A 22788-nucleotide genomic window follows, 5' to 3' on the forward strand; every position below is an offset into this window, starting at 1 on the left:
AGATTTTAGGACTAAGACAATAATTTGCTGTCAGTTCCTGAGCTTTTCCCCAGATGTTCATGGCAACAGCAGCAGCAACATAGAGTTCTCGGGATCCAAGTCTCCTTGGAAACTATGTGCTTCATTTCCCCAAAAGGTTTCTGTGAGAATAAGTGGATTAACGTACAAAAAGTATCTATTACAGTATTTAGCACATAGGAATGTCAAATAACTGGTAGCTGGTGTGAATATGTCTAATCTAAGTCCCAAATCTTATCTTTAAAATTGCTTGGTTGTCTTCTATCCTTGGTGGCAAAGGGCCCAGAACCCTGTTCAGAACCAGCTGTGCTCAGTGAATCATACCTATTATTAATTTATTATTATATACAACTCCTGACCCCTGAGAGTTGGATCTAAGCATTAAACACAAGTTGAAAAAAATCCCAAATTCCTTAAACTTACGATGTAAAAAGTTACTTATTTGAGATGAGATTATTTTCTTGTTATTTCAGTTCAACTAACACAACAAACTTTTGGGAATGTTTGCTGTGTAGTAAGCAGGCACAAGAGGCTGGGGGTGGAGATAGAAATAGGCGTGACCCTCCTTTGAGGGTCATGCGAAGGGGTCTGGTAGACAGACAATTATAATGGGGTGCAGGGTACCGTCAGTGCAGCCATGTAAGCCTCAACAAGGCACAATACGGGAACAGAGGCAGGAGCAATAACTCCATCAGGGGTCATTGGGGGAAGTTACCAAGGAGACGGCTTTGACCATGATTTGTGACTAAGAATCCTACAGAATCTCAGAGGCAGATGCTTAGGTTGAAGCTTTTACTGAACAAGGATCCAGTGATGCTGTCTGAATTACGTCTAATGCCTTTATCAGTGGGGACCACATAAGTGACTTTTGAACAACTTTTATATTCTTGGACCTGAGGCTATAGAGAATATAGTCAGGAACAGGAAATCTTTCCTAGGGAGAAAGTCCATTTTCCTCTGACTCACCCATTCAAGGTTGGAGTGAGAGGGGACATGAGAGTTTGCAAGGAGGGGAGGTTCAGGGTAAGCTGGCCTTTGTGTGGTCTGGAAAAAAACGTCACCTCTCTGTCCGCCTGCAACAGACAGGGGTCGAAAAAACAAAAACAAAAATGGCTTCCAGCAGTTACTCAGAAAAGAACAAGGAAATGACCTTGCTCTTGGGTTTCAGATGTCTGAGCAGAAGTGAAAGTTAAGTTCAGCCATTTTCACCTTCACAGAGTCATAGAATCCATGAGAAAGGCGGAGCGGAGGTGGGGGAAGGACCCAGGGGAGAAGATGAGAAGCAGCCAGACGTGTGAGGTGAGGCCAGGGGTGTCCTTTTCAGACACTTGTGTCAGAGAAGCTCAGCCAGGGCCCTCAGGGCTGCACCGAGACCAGACCCCAGCGCTGAAGTGCCCAGTTCACTGTTCAGCCTCACTGGCTGCCCCTTTTATTTTTGCACATTTGAGGTGACATGCAAAATTTGGAGCTCTCCTTCCATTTGTCGACATCAGCCTCCTGACACCAGCACATTTCCGATCAAGATCAAAATCTGTGGGCAATAGGATTGCTTAAGTGGAAGAAACATTAAAATAATCCAGTTCAAAACTCACTTCGGGAATGGTGGCATGAGAAGATGGGAAATTTCCCTCTGAAGAAAAAAAGTACAAAACTAGACAAAATTGTCAAAACCAACTATTTCAGGGGACTCAAAAGATGACCAAAGGCAGACAACAAATTAAGTGTTTAATCTTGAAAAACTGCTACTGCCTCCGAATGGCCATGAGTCTGTGCTCTTCTTGCTTGGAGGGTCTACATCCCCCCACCTCCACCCCTTAGCTTGGGTGATAAGAGTCACAGCTTTACCAGTGGGAATGGGGGGGCATGGTTTGAGGGCTGATAGTGAAGACCAGCAGCTTTACCAGCCGGAAGTGACAGATTCCGTCTGGGATGGGGAGGTGAAAATCTGCAGTTTTATGGGTTAAAGTCATGGAATCAGACAAGAAGTGAAAAGCTGCAGCTTTACCAGCTTGAAGTTGTAACCTCTGTTCAGAGTGGGCAGAAGATCACCCAGAAATGTAATGGGAGAAATCCTGGAGGTAAGAGACCCATGAAAGGCCTGAGATAATAAACTTCCCATGCATCCCTGACTGACTGCTAAAATATGCATGAGTCAGGGAGACCGGAGAGAGTGCAGCAAAAAGTGAAAGCCAGGGCAGATTGAGAACTTACTGTAGACGGGAATTTGTTCCTCCAACCACACACAGCTTGGGCAGCAGAAGGTGGAAGGTTTACAGGTTCGAGGTGTCTGAACATAAACTCTGTCCAAATAATTGCCTGATCTTCCCTTGGCAAAAAAACAAAACCAAACAAAAAACCAAACCAAAACAAAAAAAACTGCACAGTGATATCTGTGGCTGCACACCATGGAGGACACCAACTTCATGATTCAAAGTCCAATTTTCAACTAGAAATTCCTGGATATGCAAATAAAAATGAAACCATGACCACACACACACACAAATCAATAGACTCTGATTCCAAATGGGCCCAGATGTTGGATTTAGCAAAGATTTCAAAACAGCTGCTATAGTTATGTTCTAGGAATTAAAGGAAAATATGCTCAAAGAATTAAAGGAATTTGTGCTAACAATGAATCAATAAAAAGAGAGTATCAACAGAGAAATGGAAATTATAAAAAAGGATCAAATGGAATTCTTAGAGCTGAAAACTACAAGAAATAATATTGAAAATTCACTAGATGTGCTCAACAGCAGATCTGAGATGGCAGAAAAAAGAAGCAGTGAATTTGAAGATAGAGCAATAAAAGTTATCAAATCTGAAGAAAGAGAGCTGAAAGAATTAAGAAAAATGAACAGAGCCTTAGAGACCTGCCAGACAATGTAAAGTGTTCAAATATAAATGTAATAGGTGTCCGAAAAGGAGAGGAAAGATAAAAAGGCACAGAAAAATTATTTGAAGAAAAAATAGCTGAAAACTCCCCAAAGTTAGTAAATGACATTGACTTAAAGAATCAATATTATGGCCTGAATATTTGCATCCCCCTAAAATTCACATGGTGAAATCTAATGCCCAATGTCATGGTATTAGGAGGTGGAGCCTTTGGGATACGATTAGGACATAAAAGTGGAACCTCATGTAAGGTGTATAGAAACAAATTCTCTCAGTTTTATTTATCTGAAAAAGAAAGAGAATTAGTGTCCTTATAAAACAGGCCTGAGAGAGCTGCTTCTTCCCTTCTACCTTGAGAGTTTTCAGTGAAAAGATGGCCATGTATGAAGCGGGTCCTCACCAGACACCAAATCTGCTGGCACCTCGATCTGGGATTCCCAGAATTCAGAAGAGTGGGAAATAAATTCCTGTTCTTCATAAGCCACTCACTGTATGGTATTTTGTTATAACAGCCCAAAGGGATTAGGATAGCCAAGAAACTGAATGAACCCAACATAACATAAACACAAAGAGAATCACACCTAGACGTCATGGTCAAAACACTGAAAACCAAAGAAAACCGATGATCTTGCACAGCAAGAGAAAAAATGATGAATTGCATTTATGGTAACAATAATACAATTAATGTTTGACTTCTTATCAAAAACGAACAATGGCTGGAAGGCAGTGGAGTGACATATTTAAAGTGCTAGAGGAAAAAAAGAACTGTCACCTAAGAATTCACTATCCAATAAAATTATCCTTCAAAAATGAAGGTGAAAAAAATACTTTTTCAGATAAACAAAGCTGAGAGAATTTATCTCTATCTGCCTTACACTACAGGAAAAACTAAAGGAAGTCCTTCTGGTTGAAAGAAAATGATACCAGACAGTTACCAGTTCACAAAAAGGAATAAAAATCACTGAGAACGGCAAGCAAGTAGGTAAATAAAGCAATATATATTATAATATAAACATATATCATCTTTTATTCTCTTAACTTTTTAAAAACACCTATGTGTTTTCTGTTCAAAGCAGAAATTATAACATCATAGTGTGGGTTTATAACATATATAAATATATATGACGTTAATAGCACAGAGGAGGGAGCATGAGAAATGGAGCTATATCAGTGCAAAGTTTCTTTTTTTCACCAAAAATCAATATCAATTTAAAGCAGATTGTGATAAATTGAAGATGCACATGGTAATCCCTAGAGCAGACCCTAAGGAAAAAACTCAAAGAAATTTAGTTAAAAAGTAAAGGAGAGAGGTGATCTCAGCAAGTTAGCACAATAGGAGTCCCTTCCACAAAAAAACAACAACAGTAATGAATAAAGAACTACAAACAGATGAAAATAGCGCTGGGAGGGCTCTGGAATACAATGAAGAACTTGCAGCAACTTACTGGAGCCCAAAACCAGAGGATGGCTGCAAAGAAAACCACAGGAAGTATCTTACCTGGCTCACCCCGTCCCTCAGTCCAGCACAGCTCACTGCCGAGAGGGATTACCTTGGTATGACCTCCCGACAATTCCCATGGGGCAAAGGAAGATCAGATGGACCCCAGCAACCCTTGCCACTGCTGTGGACATCCAAAGTTTTCACACTGAAGACTCCCACAGTATTTGCTGATACTGACCCCAGCTGACGGAGCTGCCTGGAGTCCATGCTGCTGTGCCTTCCTAGAGAAGAAGCCACCGAGATGTCCCCTTCAACCCCAGGGAACCAATGCTGTGCTCCCTACCCTGAGAAGGAGCCGCCACTGCACTCCCCCAGAGCCGGAGCTGCCATGCCCCCACTCTTTTCCCCACATTAACAATTGCATGAATGCCCTGGACCCTAGCTCAGCAGCTGTTCTCTGTACACTCATGCCTCAGACCCTGGCACCACTGCCACAGCAAGCATACCTGTTTCCTGGATCCCAGAGTCACAGTCACTCCACATGTGCCTACACCTTGGACACCAGTGCCATTGCCACAGCAAGTATTCCTGCACCCCAGACCCTGGAACTACAGTTGCCCTGCATATGCCTGCTCATCAGACCTGGCCCTATAACCACTCCACTGCATCTCAGACACTGGTGCCACCACTGTTGTGAGCACACCTGCATGCCAAACCCAGAAGCAAGAGGGACCTTCTTGGCCTTGACATCCCCCTGTGGGGAATAAAGAGAACAGAAGGACCCAACAGCTTTTGCTGACAAGGACTCCAACAGCCCTCACTGACACTGTGAACACCCACAGTCTTAGCCACCAAGGACCTCCGCAATCTTCGGTGATGCTGACTTCAGCTGATGGAGATGCACAGAGACCATGCCATTGTGCCCTCTTCAGAGCTGGAGTTGAAACTGTGTCCCCCAGAGCTGGAGCAACAACACCTCACCAAGCCAGTGCCCTAGAATCCATCTCTAGGTGAAGCTCTTCTCCCATCCAAAGCCAGTTTGTAAAGTCTTGTGGAGGTTACTGCTCTCTCAAATGTGCAGACATCAACACAAGACTACATAGAAAATAAAACATTAAGGAAACATGATACCACCAAAGGAACAAAAAAATATTCCAATAACTGACCCCACAGAAATGGAGATCTATGAATTGCCAGTCAAAGAATTGAAAATAATTGATTTTAAAAAGCTTAGCAAGCTACAAGAGAACACAAATAGACAACTCAGTGAAATCAGGAAAACAATATACAAATAAAATGAGAGGTTTAACAAAGAGATAGAAATCATTAAAAAGAACCAAACAGCTGAAGAATGCAATGAATAAAATTAAAAAATGCAATAGAGAGCTTCAACAGCAGACTTGATCAAGCAGAAGAAAGAATCTATAAACTCAAAGACTTGATGATTTGAAATTATCCAGTTAGAGGAGAAAAAAGAAAGAAAAAGAGTGAAGAAAGCTTACAGGACTTATGGAATAGCATCAAATAAACCAATATATACATTATGGGGTTTCTGGAAGGAGGAGAGAGAGAGAGAAAGAACTTATTTAAAAAAATAATGGCTGAAAACTTCCCAAATCTTGGGAGGAAAAAGGACATCCAGATTCATGAAGCTCAAATGTCCCTAAAAAAGTTGACATCAAGACATGTTATAATCAAATTGTCAAGAGTCAAGGGCAAACAGAATTTTGAAAGCAGAAAGAGAAAAATAAGCATCATATATAAAGACATATCAGTGAATAAAGCTATCAGTGAATTTCACAGCAGAAACCTTACATCCAGAAGACAGTGGGACAATATGTTTAGGATACTGAAAGAAAAATCTGCCAACCAGAAATACTATAACCAGCAAAATTGTTCATTAAAAGGGTAGGCAAGAGGGGCTGGCCCCGTGGCCGAGTGGTTGGGTTCGCGCACTCTGCTGCAGGCGGCCCAGTGTTTCATTGGTTTGGATCCTAGGCGTGGACATGGCACTGCTCATCAGGCCACGCTGAGGTGGCGTCCCACGTGCCACAACTGGAAGGACCCACAACGAAGAATATATACAACTATGTACCAGGGGGCTTTGGGGAGAAAAAGGAAAAAAAAAAAATAAAATCTTTAAAAAAAACCCCAAAACTGTAGGCAAGAGAAAGTTTTTCCCAGACAAACAAAAACTGAAACAATCCGTCGCCACTAGACATGCCTCACAAGAATGCTCAAGGGAGTTCTTCAGATCGAAACAAAACACGCTAAACAGCAACAGAAAGCACATGAAAGCATAAATCTTACTGATGAAGGTAAAAACATAGCCACATACAGATTAACATAACACTACATTGGCGGTGCATAAATTACTTTTAACCATAATATAAAAGTTAAAAGTTAAAAATTTATGAATGAATATGCAATATAAAAAGAAGGGAACTCTGACTGCAAAAACACCAAGTGTGTGTGGGAGGGGAGTAAAAGTGTAGTGTTTTTGTATGGAATTGAAGTTAAGTTGTTATCAACTTAAAATAGAAGGTTATAACTACCAAATATTTTATGCAAGCCTTGAACTAACCACAAAGAAAAAAATCTATAATATACATATGAAAAATAAAGAGAAAAGAAACAAAGCAAATCACTACAAAAAATCATCAAATGACAAAGGAAGACAGTAAGAGAAGAAGAGAGGAACAAAACAACTGTAGAACAGACAAAAAATAATCAACAAAATAGCAATAGTAAGTCCTCATCAATAATTACCTTAAAAGTAAACAGATTAAACTCAGCAATTAAAAGGCATAGAGTGGCTGGATAGATAAAAAAACAAAATGCAATGATATGTGGCCTACAAGAGACATATGTTGGATTTAAAGACACACATAGGCTGAAAGTGAAGGAATAGGAAAAGATATTTCATGCAAATGGTAATCAAAAGAAAGCAGGAGTTGTTATATTTATATCAGACAAAATAGACCTTAATTCTAAAACTCTCTCTAGAGACAAAGAAGGATAACATATAATGATAAAAGGATCAATTCAGCAGGAAGATATAACAATTATAAATATACATATGCAACCAACATCAGAGCACTTAAATACATAAAACAAACATTGACAGATCTGAAGGCAGAAATTGACAGCAACACAGTAATAGTAAGGGACTTCAATACTTCACTGACAAAAGTGGATAGACTATCCTGACAGAAAATCAATAAAGAAACAGCTGACTTGAAAAACACTATAGACCAAATGGATCTAACAGACATATATGGAACTTTCACCCAATAGCTTCTCCAACACACACACACATTTTCCATGATAGATCACAAAATGAGTCTTAAAAAATTTAAGAAGATCATCCAAGCATCTTTTCTGACCACAATGGAATGAAACTAGAAATCAGTAACAGTGAGAAAACTGGAAAATTCACAAGTAAGTGAAAACTAAACAATGCATTCTTGAACAACATTGGGTGAAAGAGGAAACTGAAAGAGAATTTAAAAAGTATCTCAAGACAAGTGAAAATGAACACACAACGTATCAAAACCCATGGGACACAGCAAAAGCAGTACTAAGCAGGAAGTTTATAATGATAAATGCCTACATTAAAAAAGAAGAAAGATCTCAAATAACTTGACTTTACATCTCAAGGAATTAGAAAAAGAAAAATATGCTCAAAGTTAGCAGAAGGAAGGAAATGATGAAGATTAGAGCAGAAATAAATCAAATAGAAAATAAAAACAACAGAAAAAATCAACAAAACTAAGAGCTAGTTTTCTGAAACAACAAACAGAATTGACAAATCCCTAGCTACATTAAGAAAAAAGAAGATTCAAATAAATCAAACCAGAAATGAAAGAGAAGACATTACAAAGGATGCCTCAGAAATGAAAAAACATCATGAGACTACAATGAACAATTATATACCAACAAACTGGATAACCTACAAGAAATGGATAAGTTCCTAGAAACAATCAAATCACCAAAACTGAATCAACAAGAAAGAGAAAGCCTAAACAGACTACCACTAACTAAGGAAATCGAATTAGTAATTTTCCAAGAAAGAAAAGCCCAGGACCAGATGGCTTCACAGGTGAATTCTACCAAACATTCAAAGAAGAATTAACACAAATCTTTCTTAAATGCTTCAAGAAAATAGAAGAGAGAACACTTCTAAACTCATTTTATGAGGCCAACATTACCTTGATATCACCAGACAAGACGCTACAAGAAAAGAAACTACAGACCAATATCCCTGAAGAATACAGACATAAAAATCCTCAATACAATACCACCAAACTGGATTCAAGAGCACATTAAAAGGATCATACACCTGAGACTTATCCCTGGGATACAAGGATGGTTCAACATACGCAAATCAATCAATGATTGACACAACACATCGACAAAATGAAAGAAAAACACCACATGATCATCTCAATAGACAGAGAAAACGCATTTGACAAAGTTCAACATCCATTCATGATTAAAGCTCTCAACAAAATAGGAACTTACTTTGACACAAGAAAGGCCAGATATGAAAAGCTCACAGCTGACATAATCAATGCAGAAAACTGAAAGCTTTCCCTCTAAGATCTGGTACAAAGTAAGGATGTTCAGCTTCACCCCTTCTTTTCAACATAGTACTGGAAGTCCTAGCCAGAGCAAGTAGACAAGAAAAAGAAATAAAGGCATAAAATTGGAAAGAAAGAAGTAAAATTATCTTTGCAGATGACATGATCATATCCATAGAAAACCCCAAAGACTCCACACCAAAAAACTGTGAGAGCTAATAAACAAATGCGGTAAAGCTGCAGGATACAAAATCGACATAGAAAAATCAACCACATTTCTATATGCAAACAACAAACTATCTGAAAAGGAACTTAAGAAAACAATCCCATCCGTAATTGCAACAAAAAGAATGAAATACTCAGGGATAGATGTAACCAAAGAAATGAAAGACTTGTACACTGAAAATTACAAACATTAACGAAGGAAATTAAAGATGACACAAATAAATGAAAAGACATCCTGTGTTCATGGATTGGAAAAATTAATATTATAAAATGTCCATACTATCTAAAGTGATCTACAGATTCAATGCAAGCCCTATCAAAATCCCAACGGCATTCTTTACAGGAACAGAAAAAAAATCCTAAAATTAACATGGAACCACAAAAGACCTCAAATAGCAAAAGCGATCTTGAGAAAGAAGAACAAAGCAGGAGACATTACATTTCCTGATGTCAAAATATATTACAAAGCTACAGGAATCAAAACAGTATAATATTGGCATAAAAACAGACGTATAGACAAATGGAACAGAATAGAGAGCCCAGAAATAAATCTATGCATCTACAGTCAGCTGATCTTCAATAAGAATGTCAAGAACATGCAATGAGAAAGGACAGTCTTTTCAAAGAACAGTGTTGGGAAAACTGGATATTCACATGCAGAAGAACAAAATTGAACCTTTATCTCATACCATATACAATAATCAACTGAAAATGGATTAAAGAATTAAATGTAAGGCCTGAAAGCATAAAACTACTAGAAGAAACCATAACGGAAAAGTTTTTTTTCTTTTTTTTTTTTTGAGGACGGTTAGCCCTGAGCTAACTTCTGCCACCAGTCCTCCTCTTTTTGCTGAGGAAGACTGGCCCTGAGCTAATGTCCGTGCCCATCTTCCTCTATTTTATATGTGGGATACCTGCCACAGCATGGCTTGACAAGCGGTACATAGATCTGCACCCGGGATCTGAACTGGTGAACCTCAAGCCGCCAAAGCGGAATGTGTGAACCTAACCACTGCGCCACCAAGCCGGCCCCAGGGACAAGCTTCTTGACAATGATCTGTACAATGAATTTTTGGATACAACACCAAAAGCTCAGGTAACAAAAGCAAAAATAGATAAAAGGGATTGCATCAAACTAAAAAGCTTATGTACAGCAAAGGAAAAAAGTCAACGGAGCAAAAAAGCAACCTGTAGAATGGGAGAAAATATTTTTCCTCTACTTTATATGTGGCAGGTGTTCCACAAATAAAGTAGAGGAAGATGGGCATGGAAGTCAGCTCAGTGCCAGTCTTCCTCAGCAAAAAGAGGAGGATTGGCGGCAGATGGTAGCTCAGGGTTAATCTTCCTCAAAAACAAAAAAAAAAACAAAAAAAACCCCAGAAGTTTATCCCCTATGGTTTTTTTCTGGTAGTTTTATGCTTTCATATCTTATATTTAACCATGTGTCTGATAAGGTGCTAATATCCAAAATATGTAAGGAACTCGTACAACTCAATCGCAAAAAAAAAAAAAAAACCAAGAGAAGAGAAAAGCGATTGAAAAATGGGCAAAGACCTGAATAGACATTTCACAAAAGAAGGCATACAAATGGCCAATAGGTATATGAAAAGATGCTCAACTTCAATATTCATCAGGAAAATGCAAATCAAAACAGCAATGAAATATCACTTCATACCTCTTTAAATGGCTATTATCAGAAAGATAAAAAGTATTGGCAAGAATGTGGAGAAAAGGGAATCTTTGTACACTGTTGGTGAGAATGTAAACTGGTACGGCCATTATGGAAAATGGTCTGGAGGTTCCTCAAAAAATAAAAAATAAAACTACATTATAATCCCATTTCTGGGTATACAGCCAAAGGAAATGAAATCAGTATCTCAAAGCGATATCTGCACCCTCATGTTCATTTCATCATGATTCACAATAGCCATGACATGGAAACAACCTAAGTGTTTATCAAACAGATGAATTGATAAAGAAAAGAAAATATATATGTGTATACATTTATACATATATATGCATGTGTATATATACACACACACAAAATAGAATATTATTCAGCGTTTAAAAAGAAGAAAGTCCTGCCATTTGTGACAACATGGATGAACCTGGATGATATTACATTAAGTGAAACAAGCCAGATACAGAAAAACAAATACTGGGTGATCTAATTTATATGTGAAATCTAAAATATTCAAATTCGTAGGAACAAAGAGTAGAACGATGGTACCAGGGGCTGGGGGAAGAGGGAAATGGAGAAATAGTGGTCAAGAGGTACAAAGTTTCTGTTATGCAAAAAGAATGAGTTCTGAAGAACAGCTGTACAGCAATGTGACTATAGTGGACAATATCATATTGTGTATTTTAATTTCGCTAAGAGGGTAGATCTTGGGTGTTCTCACCACAAAAAGGGAAAAAGAAGGAAATGGTAAACATGTGAAGTGATGGAAATGTTGATTGGCTTGTTGGTGGTCAATATTTCACAACGTACACATGTATCAAGTCATCACTTGTACAACTTAACTCTATACAATTTTTGGTAGTCAATTATACCTAAATAAAGCTGAGGGAAAGAAGTAAAGAGGAATTCAAATGGCATACTAAAAATAGTTTTTTAATACAAAATCAGGCAATAAAGGGGAACAGAAGAACAAAAAAGAGATGAGACAAGTAGAAAACAAATAGTAAAATGGTAGATCTAAATCCAAACGTAAATAATTACATAAATATAAATAGATTAAACACTCCAATCAAAAGGTAAAGATTGACAGACTGAAAAAAAAGCAAGATCCAACTCTATATTGGCTAGAAAAGATGCACTTTAAATTCAGATTGACATTAACGCTAGACCAACAAATAGGTTGAAAGCAAAAGATAGGAAAAATATATATGATACATACGGTACAAATATAACTGGAGTGCCAACATTAACATCAGACAAAATAGACTTTAAGACAGGAAATATTACTGAGAAAAGAAGGTGATTTCATAGTAACAAAAGGGTCAATAAAGCTAGAAGATGGAAAAAATTATAAATGTGTATGTACCTAAAAGAAAAAAACTTGAAACATATGAAGAAAAATTGATGAAATTAAAAGGTGAAATTTATAATCCAACAATTACAGTTGAAGATTTTGACACTCCTCTCTCTGGAATTGATAGAACAAGCAGAAAGAAAATCGGGAAGGATAAAGAACTGAAGAATGCTGTCAATTAATTTGATTTAACTGACGTGTATAAACACTCCACGTAGCAACATCAGAATACCCGTTCTTTTCAAGTCTGCATGGAACATTGACCAGGATAGACCCTATCTTAGGCCGTAAAACAAGTCTCGATTACTGTGAAAGGAACAAAATCACACAAAGTATATTCTCCAACCACGATGAATATTACATTAGAAATCAATAATAGAAATAAATCTGATAAATCTCCAAATATGTGGAAATTAAACGACACACCTCTAAACAACCTCAAAGATGAGGAGTTAGAAGGGAAATTAGGAAATATCTTGACGTAAATCAAAATTTAAAAAAGCATATTAAATTGTATGGTAACAGCAAAAGTAGTACTTGGAGGGGAATTTATAGTTTTAAATACCAAGATTAGAAAACAAGAAAAGAAATATGTAAAATCAATGAAACAGAAGAGCAAATCAAATCTAATACAAGCAGAAGGGAGGAAATAGTAAAGATCAGAATAGGAATCAATGAAACAGAAGGCAAACAAACAAATAAAAGAGATAATCAATGAAACCAAAAGATGGTTTGATGAACCTCTAGCTAGACCAATCGATAAAGACTCAATTTCAGTAAGGACAAGAGAAGACCCCATTTTCATCACAGAATCTCCTGAAGGTTCAGGAATTAGAAATGAGGGAAAAGGTGTGTTAAAAACAAAATGATTGATGAAAGCTTACTTAGGAAGCAGTCAGACTCCACCCCCTTGCTTTTCCTCCCTACTCAGCACACCTTGCCCTTTGCCCCTCCACACCCCAGCAGAAGACTGGAGATTTGTTCTCTGTTGAGTCTATTGAGGTTACAACAGAGGGACTCTGAACTGGGAGACTCCAGGCACAATTGAGGACACAGCCCCCATCCTGAAGTCAGAGGGAATAAGTGAAAATTTGCCTACTGAAGATTGAGAACTGCCAACCGCAGCCTTCCTCCCCAATACGCATCCAAAACATAGGCATCCGGCCTTAGGCCTTCAAGCAGGAGGGTAGGAAAGTCTACTTTGGGGACTCTGACCAGCCCAGAGTCTAAAAATGCTAAGCGTTTCCATGGACACAGCCCAAGCCATATCACCCTACAGTGAGAACAGTTGACAATCCTCACCCATGGGCTCAGAATGTCAAACAATCTTTTGAGTGCACCACTCTGAAATACGAACGACCAGTCAAGAATAAGTAAGCATTTAGCATCTGATATGTCAGATAGAGACAAAACACACAGGAGGAAAAAGGAAAAGTTCGGAGGAAACAGAGTCTGCGCAGGGAAAGGACAGCTTCACAAAGACTATTATTGGTATTCTTACAGAGTTAGTAGATAATATTGAACCAGGAAACAAGAAAAACAGGATGCTTAAAAAAGAAGAAACATTCAGAAACGACAAGAACAAGGAGCCTCAGGGATTAATAGAAAAATGGAAAGGTTGAAAGATAAAAAGGAAGAAATCTCAAAGAAATAGAGAAAAAGAGAAAGCAGACAGAAACAGAAGGGATAATTAAAGAACCATTAGAGAAGGTCCAACTTTTAAATAACAAAAAATTCCACAAAGAGAGAAAAGAGAAAACAGAACAAAATTATCAAAGCACTAGTTAGGAAAATTTCTTGGAGTTGAAAGAGTTAAGTTTCCAGATTGAAAAGGTCCCTTGAATGTTTAGCACAATGGATAAAAACCAACCTATCCCAAGGCACTGCATCATCAGATTTCAGAACAATGAAGCAAAGAGAATATCCACAGGCTTCCAGAATGAAAACAGGGAACAGAGGACCAATGACCAAAATAGTTTTGAATTACTCAAAGTAACCCTGGAAGCCAGAAAATAATGGAACAATGTCTTCAAAATTCTAAGGGGATGTTATTTCCAACTTAGAATTCTATCTTGAGCCTAACGATTAATTGGGAGTGGGAGTACAATAAAGACATTTTCGGGCAAGCAAAGTCTCAAAACATTGATTCCATGCCCCCTTTCTAAAGAAGAGACTCAATGATGTACACTATAAAAATGAAGAACTAAACCAAGGAAGAAAAAAACCTGGGATCCAAGAAACAGAGCAGCCAATATGAGAGAGGTGAAAGAGATCCCCAAGAAGATGGTGAAGAGAAATCTCAAGAAAACAGCTGTGAAGTGGGACATTTTGGAGCAGGTCAGTGTCCCGGGGGATTTCTTCATTAAGGCAATATTACCGTATTGCCTGATGTGTTTGAATGTACTGAGAAGAGATTTACAAAACTAAGGACAACTACTTTGGCGGATTGAATTAATGACCAACACATAGATAATTAAGCAAATGAGAAATCAAGTCAATTACATCGAGGAAAAACTTAATATTGTGTTTGGAAAAAAATAAGCATAGTATAGTATATGGTTCAGCTGTGGGTAGAGTTTGTATAATCATAACAGAAACATTGAATACTTAGCGAATAAAAATTAATATATAGCTATACTGGAAAGATGGGGAGGTAAGAAGAGTATGTTGGAGAGACTGAAAAAGAGCTAAATTTATCTCATAGTAAGAAGTAAAAGGATCATGTCTAAAACTGAAATATCATGAAATGGCAATCTAAGCATGTTATTTGGTGAAATGGAGGTAAATGTCACAATCATCAGTTGAAAATGCTGAAAGTGTGCATTCTGGGGAGCAGAAAACAGTAGTTGGCAGGGGCAAAGGAGCCCACGGTTTTTTCATAGCAAGCCTCTGTGAGTCTCTAAACCACATACAGGTATGACCCTGATACACACTAAACTAGATTTAAAAAAAATCAAGAGAGAGAAGGAGATGACCAAGATTACGGAGAGTTGAGCTTCTGTACTCACAGGTGGAATATTGCCCGGAAACCAAGGGAGATTCTGGGAATGTGGTCCTGAGAAAAGTCTCAGAACACTGAACAGAAGAGGCAGCAACAAAATGTGATTCTTAGCAGCCATCCCAACGTTCACGAAATTAGCAGTCTTTTCTCTAATCCTTGGGAACTCCAATAGGAAATGGACTTGTTTTCTCAGAATAGCTCAGTTCAAAACTAGAGAGCGTACAGGGCCTATCATTAAGGTTGTGGATATCACAAGCCCTGGACCCTAGAGGAGATGCTTGCAGACAAAGGACAGGAAAGCACAGAGCAGTGGCTTCCAATTTTTTTTATTGTGACCCACAGTTTACATTACAACCCAGTATACACATGTGAATAACTAACGCACAGTTTCACCAAAAAATACCTATCCTCACCTTTTATACATTCTGTTGTGTTTTACCCCTCTCTCTTCTCCTTTCTTCTGTGGGCTTTATTCATTTCAGTTCTATTTCATTTTTTAAATGCTGGTTTTGACCTACTAAATTGATTTTCACTACCACTCAGCCATCAAGCCCCACAGAGCCAAAAACCCTGGTGAGAAGCATCCCAAAGGGACTGTGGCGAGCCTGGGAAGCAGCTGGAACCAGTGGGAAGAGCGCGGGCTTTACCACCACGCAGCTCAGAGTTGAAATCCCACTTTCATAATCCCGCTTACTGGCTGTGAGATTCTGGCTGTGTTACCTAATCACCTCAACTTCCTTGTCTCTAAAACTAAGATAACAAAACCCAGCTCTTCAGATTCTTGAGACAGCAGGTCTGTAAAGTGCTTGGCTCTCAAAAGGCACTCAGAAAATGTTCATTGCCATTTCTTTTAAGTTGAAGGCGGAAGCCCCAAAAATGTGGGTCCTTACAAGTGAGTCCGCATGTGTCCCTGAAGTAGTTTAGTGGTTAAGACCTTGGAGTCTGGAGCAAGACTGCCTGGGTCAAGCCCTGCCGCAGAACAGCCCTGAGGACTTGGGCAAGTTGCCCAACCTAGCTGGGGTCTGTTTCCTTACCTTAGAGTGGGGATGATAATAATACCTGTCTCTCAGGGTTTTGTGAGGATTCAATGACATTTAGAACAGTTCCTGACACATGAATGTAGTGTAGACCTTTACCATCACCACTGTAATGACACATGAATACCATGTAGTTTACCACCATGACTGTAATGACTCACAAATGCCGTGTAGACATTTACCAACATCACTGTAATCGTGTCGGCTGGACACGAAACAAGTGACAGTGAGGCAGGATCCAAGGCTCCCAGGGAAGGTAGGGAGCACTAAACATTTGGCCTGTCTACACTGGCACAGCTGCAGTGGTGATTTTCAGCCAGAGACTATGCTGACTTGTCAGTGTTAAACCTTTGGAACAGCACCATACTTGTACCTCATTTTCTTAGCATTGTCCCCGTGGAACCCTCCAACTGCCCCTCCCCCGCTGCTACCAAGGAGAGAGCTAAACACGAGGTAGAATCCAATTTGGAGTAATATGCAAAGGCAGGGTTGGGCAGCAGCCTCAATGTGGTTGTTTAGAATTTTCTGAGCACTTAGAATGTCCTAGGATCTGAACTGTAGTCTGGACCGACTCCCCCATCAGATTCAGGCAAGAATTGTGTGCGAGGTGTGGAGTGCATGCAAGAAACTCATCAAAGACGTTTGCTAGGGAGAACCGAGAAGGGTTTGGAGCAAAGTTTGCCCTTGTACCTTCCTCACACCCAAGGGACAGGGATGAGGACTCCTACCCTTGCCTGACCACCAGGAGTGGGCAGCTGAGAGGGTTGGAAAATGTCATAGGATCTGTGGTTGCCTAGCTAAAATCCACTCCCCCTCCTCCTTCTAATAAAACTCAGATTTTCTTTTGGGGATGCTCTCCTCTCCCTCAAGTTCAAGTGGTTTGAGGCAATCTGGCCCAACCCTACTCCCATGAACCAATCAGCACATCCCATCCCTGAGACTGTAGTCATTGGTTCAAGGGTAGAAATTGCTCTAAGTGGGTCCAACCAGGGTAAATAAGATGGCTCTCACTTATTTTATAAGACAGGAGGGCTTGATTCAAACTTCTATTCTAAGTCCCCTGTTTCTGCAGTGTGGCCTGGGAGCTCTTCATAGCTACCAAGATCATACAGGAGCAGACTTAGGATGAAGCCAACACTGCAGATGGAAGAGCAGAGAAATGGAAAGGAACTAGTCCTTGGGGATGTTGTTGACCTGCTGGATTAAACTAATGCCGAAGTCTGCCCTACTTCTAGACTTTCCAATTATAGGAAACTATAAATTCCCTTCCAAGTTGGGTTTTCAGTTATGCAGCAGAAGGGGTCCTAATTGATGAACAAAACAAGCCTAAATGTTGGGATTGTTTGGGGAATAGAGCAGGGTAAAGATGGCTGGTAAATGTTCACATGTTCATATGATATTTATTGTGAAATATATATTTGGTCTTTGTCCAGTTTTCTGACACAGAGCTCCTAAAATACTTAGAATTTCCTAAGTGCTGAGAGCAATAATGGTGTCTTTTGTTGTGTTAATGAGGTGACTTTTGGAAAGCATCTGGGTAACCCAAGGATGAGGGCTGATTGCCAAGGGAACCAACCATGTGTTTAGAGGGTTGAAACTTTCAGTCCCACTTGACTTCAGGGAGGGGAGAGGGGATAAAGAATGAGTTAAATTACCAACAGTCAATGATTTAACTGGTCATGCCTATGTCATGTAGCCTCCATAAAAACTCAGAAGGATGGGGTTCAGTGAACACATAGACATTTGGGAGAGTGGGGCTCCTGGGAGGGCATGGGAGCTCCCAGCTCTTACCCCATACCTTGCCCTTGTCCTACGCTCTCTTCCATCTCGCTGTTCCTGAGTTATATCCTTTTATAATAAACCAGTGTCTAGTTAGTAAAATGTTTCTCTGAGTTTTGTGAGCTGCTGTAGCAAATTAATGGAACCCAAAGAGGGGGTCATGGGAATCTCCGATCTATGGGTCATCTGTCAGAAGCACAGGTGACAACCTGGACTTGTGATCTGAAGTGAGGGTGGGGCACAGGCTTGTAGGACCGAGCCCTTAACCTATGGGATCTCATGCTATCTCCAGGCAGATAGTGTCAAAATTGAGTCAAATTGTTGGACACCCAGCTTGTCTCAGAGAATTGTTTAAAGAATGGTAAAAACCCCACACACATTGTAATTGGTGTTCGGAAATGTACTTCCAAATTCCCAAATCCATGCCATTCTGGTGCTTTCTATGGTGGTCATCCACACTCTCAGGCAGCAGGCCTTAGATGTGCCCAATCCAGAGATCTCCAATTGTCAGCCCAGGACACAGACCCACAGAAGTCTCTCTTTTTCCCCTTTCCATCCAGCATTAGCCCATTTATGTTAGGTTTAAAGTTTGTTGACAGCAATTAGAAACCAGGAGATAGTATTTGAAATCCCATATTCCTGTCTTATTTCGAAAAGTCCTCAGGACAGCATTCCCACAGGGTCACGATCAGGTGAGCCGGGTGGTGGCTGCTCCTCAGCTGGAGCCGTGCCACAGTCTCCCACCACTCGAGGACTTTCAGTTGACATTTATCCCTGTGCTGTATTGCTGCTTTATTTGCTAGAGTTGGGCTAACAGAAAGGCAAGATTTGTCTTGTCCCCATCCTTCTATCACAAGTGTGACAGCGAATGACAGAGAGGCCATCGCTTTTGCTGGATCTGTCTCCCTCACTCAAGCCACCTTTGTGTTTTCCACTTCTTATCTAGTCCAGCCTCCTCCTGAGGAAAACTCAAGCCCAGAGAGGGAAAGAGGTTTACACAGGGTAACTCAGCACAATATGGAACCCCTAAGTCCTAATTCCTCATCCACATTTTTGTCGTATCCAGTGCCTCCCAGATAAATATCATATGTCACAGGAAACCTCTCTATGTACTTCTGAATACAGCCAGGAATCTGAGGGCATGTTGGCTTTTAAAGGTTCCATTCTTGGCTAAGGCCTTTCCCCAGATCCCTGGCCTCCACCTGGTGGAGAGCAGAAAGAGCACGGGCTACGTCAGAAAAACTTAGCGTTGGCTCTACCACTCACTAGATGTGACCTTGGGCAAGTTACTCAAGTCCTCTGATTCTTAGGTTTCTCCTTTGCAAAATAGTGTAGCAACCTCTAGACTGAAGTAGAGCTGTTGTTAGGAATAAATGTGAACCTTTGTACGAGGGCTGGCGCACAGTCAGCAAGCCCACTCCCTCTCTGCATTCTGAGTAAGGAGCGCATTCAGAAACCAAGAGCCTCTATTATCACGACCCTCCCCTGCCTGTCCAAACGCTGAGGCATCCCTGGGTGCTGGCTTGGCTGTTTACGAAGCATGTTTGTGAGCGGGATCATACTTGGACTTCTTGACAGCCAGCCCAGTGCAAGAGGACTCCTCAGCCGCTCCTTACAGAAGAGGGCGGTGACTGCCCCAAGCCACACAGCTGAGCAGGGCAGCCCTGGGACTCTGACCACAGCTCTGCGCTCACTTATTCTGTAACTCCAGAAAAGCGGCTCTAGGACTCTGGAAAAGTGGCTGCAGGACTCCCAGCTTCACCTACGAAACGCAGGGAATGGACCTGGTGACTTCTGAAGTCCTCCTAAAGTCTCTGTGTTCTGTACGTCTCAGAATTCTGTGGCTGAATCATGTCCCCCCAAACTTTATATGTTGAAGCCCTAATGCCCCGTATCTCACAATGTGACTGGAGACAGGGTCTTTAAAGAGGGGAACAAGTTAAGGTGAGGCTTTCAGGGTGGGCCCTAGTCCAATATGACTGGTGTCCTCATAAGACGTGGAAATTTGGACACACAAAAGGGACACGAGACATGCACATGCACAGAAGAAAGGCCACGTGAGGACACAGGGGAAGGCAGCCACCTGCACACCAAGAAGAGAGGCCTCAGAAGGAACCAACCCCACTGACACCTTGATCTTGAACTTCCAACGTCCAGAACTTGAGAAAATAAATGTCCGTTGTTTAAGCTACCCAGTCTGTGGTCTTTCGTTAGGGCAGCCTGAGCAGGCTCGTCCAGAGTTCCATGTCACTCCACTATGAAGAGCCACAGGCTTGGTGCTGCTGAGGTACCCATTGAAGTAGGATGCCACTCTCTCAGACAGTACACAAAACAGTTGGGGGCAATCTGAGGGAGATTTTGGAAGTAGTTGTTTTTAGTTTTGCTTTAGTTTTTGTTTTATTTTGTTGGCTTTTTCTATCTGCCTCTCCAAATTTCCCATCCCCCTTCCTCTGTTAAGAGATGTGCTCCCTGGTCACAGGGGAGGACGATGATCCAGGGCCTGACCAGCCATAATAGCCCACCTCTCTGACAACAGGGATTGGCCCATGGAGTGGTCTTGGACGTCAGCATGGCCCGCGAGAGCCCCTCCCGGGATTGCCACAAGGATTACAGTAACAACAGCTAACTTTGACTGCATCTTACTATGGCTGCCTCCTGTTTTAAGCCCTTCATAGGTATTATCTCCTTTAATTCTCAAGCAACTCCATGAGATGGTTTCTTTTGCTGTTTCCTGAGAGGTTAAGTGACTTGTCTAAAGTCACCAGGTTAGTGAAAGGCTAAGCCAGGATGGATACCCAGAAAGTCTGGCTCCAGCACCCATGCTTTCTGCTGAGGACACTAAGCTGGAGCTGCTGGTGGATGTTTTACCCACCACACAGAGGAGGCCTGTTTGTACTCTGAGATAAAGAGGCAGGTCACTCGGGGTGATAGTGCCCAAAGAACGAGGCAGCAGACGCGCCCTCCATGGGTTAACACCAGCATCCTCTACTCCCAACTGGCCTCCTTTGGCAGCACTGGGGTGGGGCTGGCCCCTGGGTCCCATCTCAGTCCCTGAGAATGAGCTGTTCTCTGCTGGACCCTAGGGAAGTTCAGAGCACACCCGTCCGCTGCAAAGATCCCAGGTCCTGTCCTGGGGCTGAGGTAAAGATCCCAACTTGGCCGACAGCCCCAGGCCCCTCCATAACCAGCCATCCTGCCCCTCAATTGCAAATGGAGATACTAATATTTACCAGACAGTGACTGTGGGCGTTAACAATGAGCTGATATGGGAAAGGACCTCATATTGGGCAAGGAGCAGGTGCTCACTGGGGACCCTATCATTTTAGGACAACTTGGAGACAATGGAGCTCATCTCTAGAATTGCTAAGGTGGTTCTTTATCCTAGAGTTCACTGACCCTGGCTGCAATCACCAGAACACAAACCTATAATTTTCACTCCTGATGCAAAGGCAACAGCTGCCATGAGGGTCTTTGGGCACCGGTTTCCCAGGAGCCAGCATCCTCTTTGTCTTCTAAAGCTCCCTCAGGAAAATAGGGCTGCCTCTGCCCCAGGGAGCTCCTCACACCAAGATCCAAGGCCTCAAAGGGTTGTGAACTGCTCAAAGCCAGACCCAATCTGAACAGCCCAACAACTCCATCAATAAAGCCTTTGGATTGGGGCATTGTTCCTTTGCCCCTACACGACCTACACACCCAACTCCCATAAAAAGAGGGAAGAACACCCTACCTGTCAGAAAATAAGATGCCCAGTGTCACTGATCCCTCAGTGAAAGGTAGTCTTCAGTTGATTTCCTATTTGTCAGCTAACTGGGAGCCAGGCCTGTGAGCCCAGGATGTAACGGGTGTGGATTTCATGCTGAGAAGTGGTAACAGCTCCAGAGCCACCTGCAGGGGAAGTTTGGGGCCAGCACTGGGGTACTTGAGGCACTGGTGGTGGAGCGGAGCAGTGTGAGGGCACTTGAAAGGGGATAGGGCAGGTGAGAGAGGTGTAAAGAGCCCTAGAAACCTGCAACTACACCTCTGGGTCCTTCACTATGTGTGTGCCCTTCGTATCTGCTCTACAGCTCGGCACCATGCTCCAAAATGGGGTTCCTGACTGCCTTCATCTCATCCCTCTTTTGTGTCAACTTTAGGGTCTCAGAATTAACATGTCCAAGACCAATCAATCTCTTGATTTTCCCTCCCAAACCCACTTTTTCCTTGATTCAATGAATCAACACCATCACCGACTCTGTTGTTCAATCCAAAATGCCTAGCAGTCATTGTCTCAGTCCCTTTCCCCCAATCAGCAAATCCTAGGAGCTCTACCTCCAACATGATCTAGAATCTGCCCACTTATCTCCACCTGCATCGCTGTCACCCCAGTACAAGGCATCATTGGCCTCGACAACGGCTTTCTCTGGCCGCTTTTAATTCCCCTCTCCCCAGTATTCTCCCTTGTGTCATCTCGCTTTATTTTCTGGAGGTACTTATCAGTAGCTGAACTTACCTTGTTGGCCGGTTTATTTCATTGTTATGGCCTGTCTTCTTCGCTCACTAGCACACAGGTAAGCCACACAAGAAGGGGCCTTACTGTTCTTGTCCATCACTGTACCCCAGCCCCTTGCACAGCTCTTAGCACATCGGAGGTGGAGGTGCTCCATCACAGTTATTGAAAGATTGACGGAATCTTTATCTGGATCTTGTTGTCTCTGTCTTACAGGGTTAAGAGAAGGAAGGCGATTTGGTCAAGGCTGCAAGCTGGCGAGCAGTAACACCAGGACTGGATCCCAGGTCT

At 41.4% G+C, this 22788-nt stretch overlaps 1 protein-coding gene across 2 annotated transcripts in view; it reads right to left on the reverse strand.

The window, feature by feature from the left end:
• BLK (BLK proto-oncogene, Src family tyrosine kinase) overlaps positions 1–22520 on the reverse strand; it is an 86326-nt gene extending 63806 nt beyond the window's left edge. Inside the window, exon 1 of one of the 2 annotated variants that reach the window (XM_070505092.1) lies at positions 22501–22520. The gene's annotated coding sequence lies outside the window, so the exon portion shown is untranslated. Of the gene's footprint in view, positions 1–2229; positions 2331–22500 lie in introns of those variants that run through there. The other variant, XM_070505091.1, reaches the window with a different exon arrangement.
• Positions 22521–22788: the final 268 nt, after the last annotated feature.

The sequence above is a fragment of the Equus asinus genome, chromosome 3 (assembly GCF_041296235.1).
Source record: "Equus asinus isolate D_3611 breed Donkey chromosome 3, EquAss-T2T_v2, whole genome shotgun sequence".
In the NCBI taxonomy this organism is placed as follows: domain Eukaryota; kingdom Metazoa; phylum Chordata; class Mammalia; order Perissodactyla; family Equidae; genus Equus; species Equus asinus.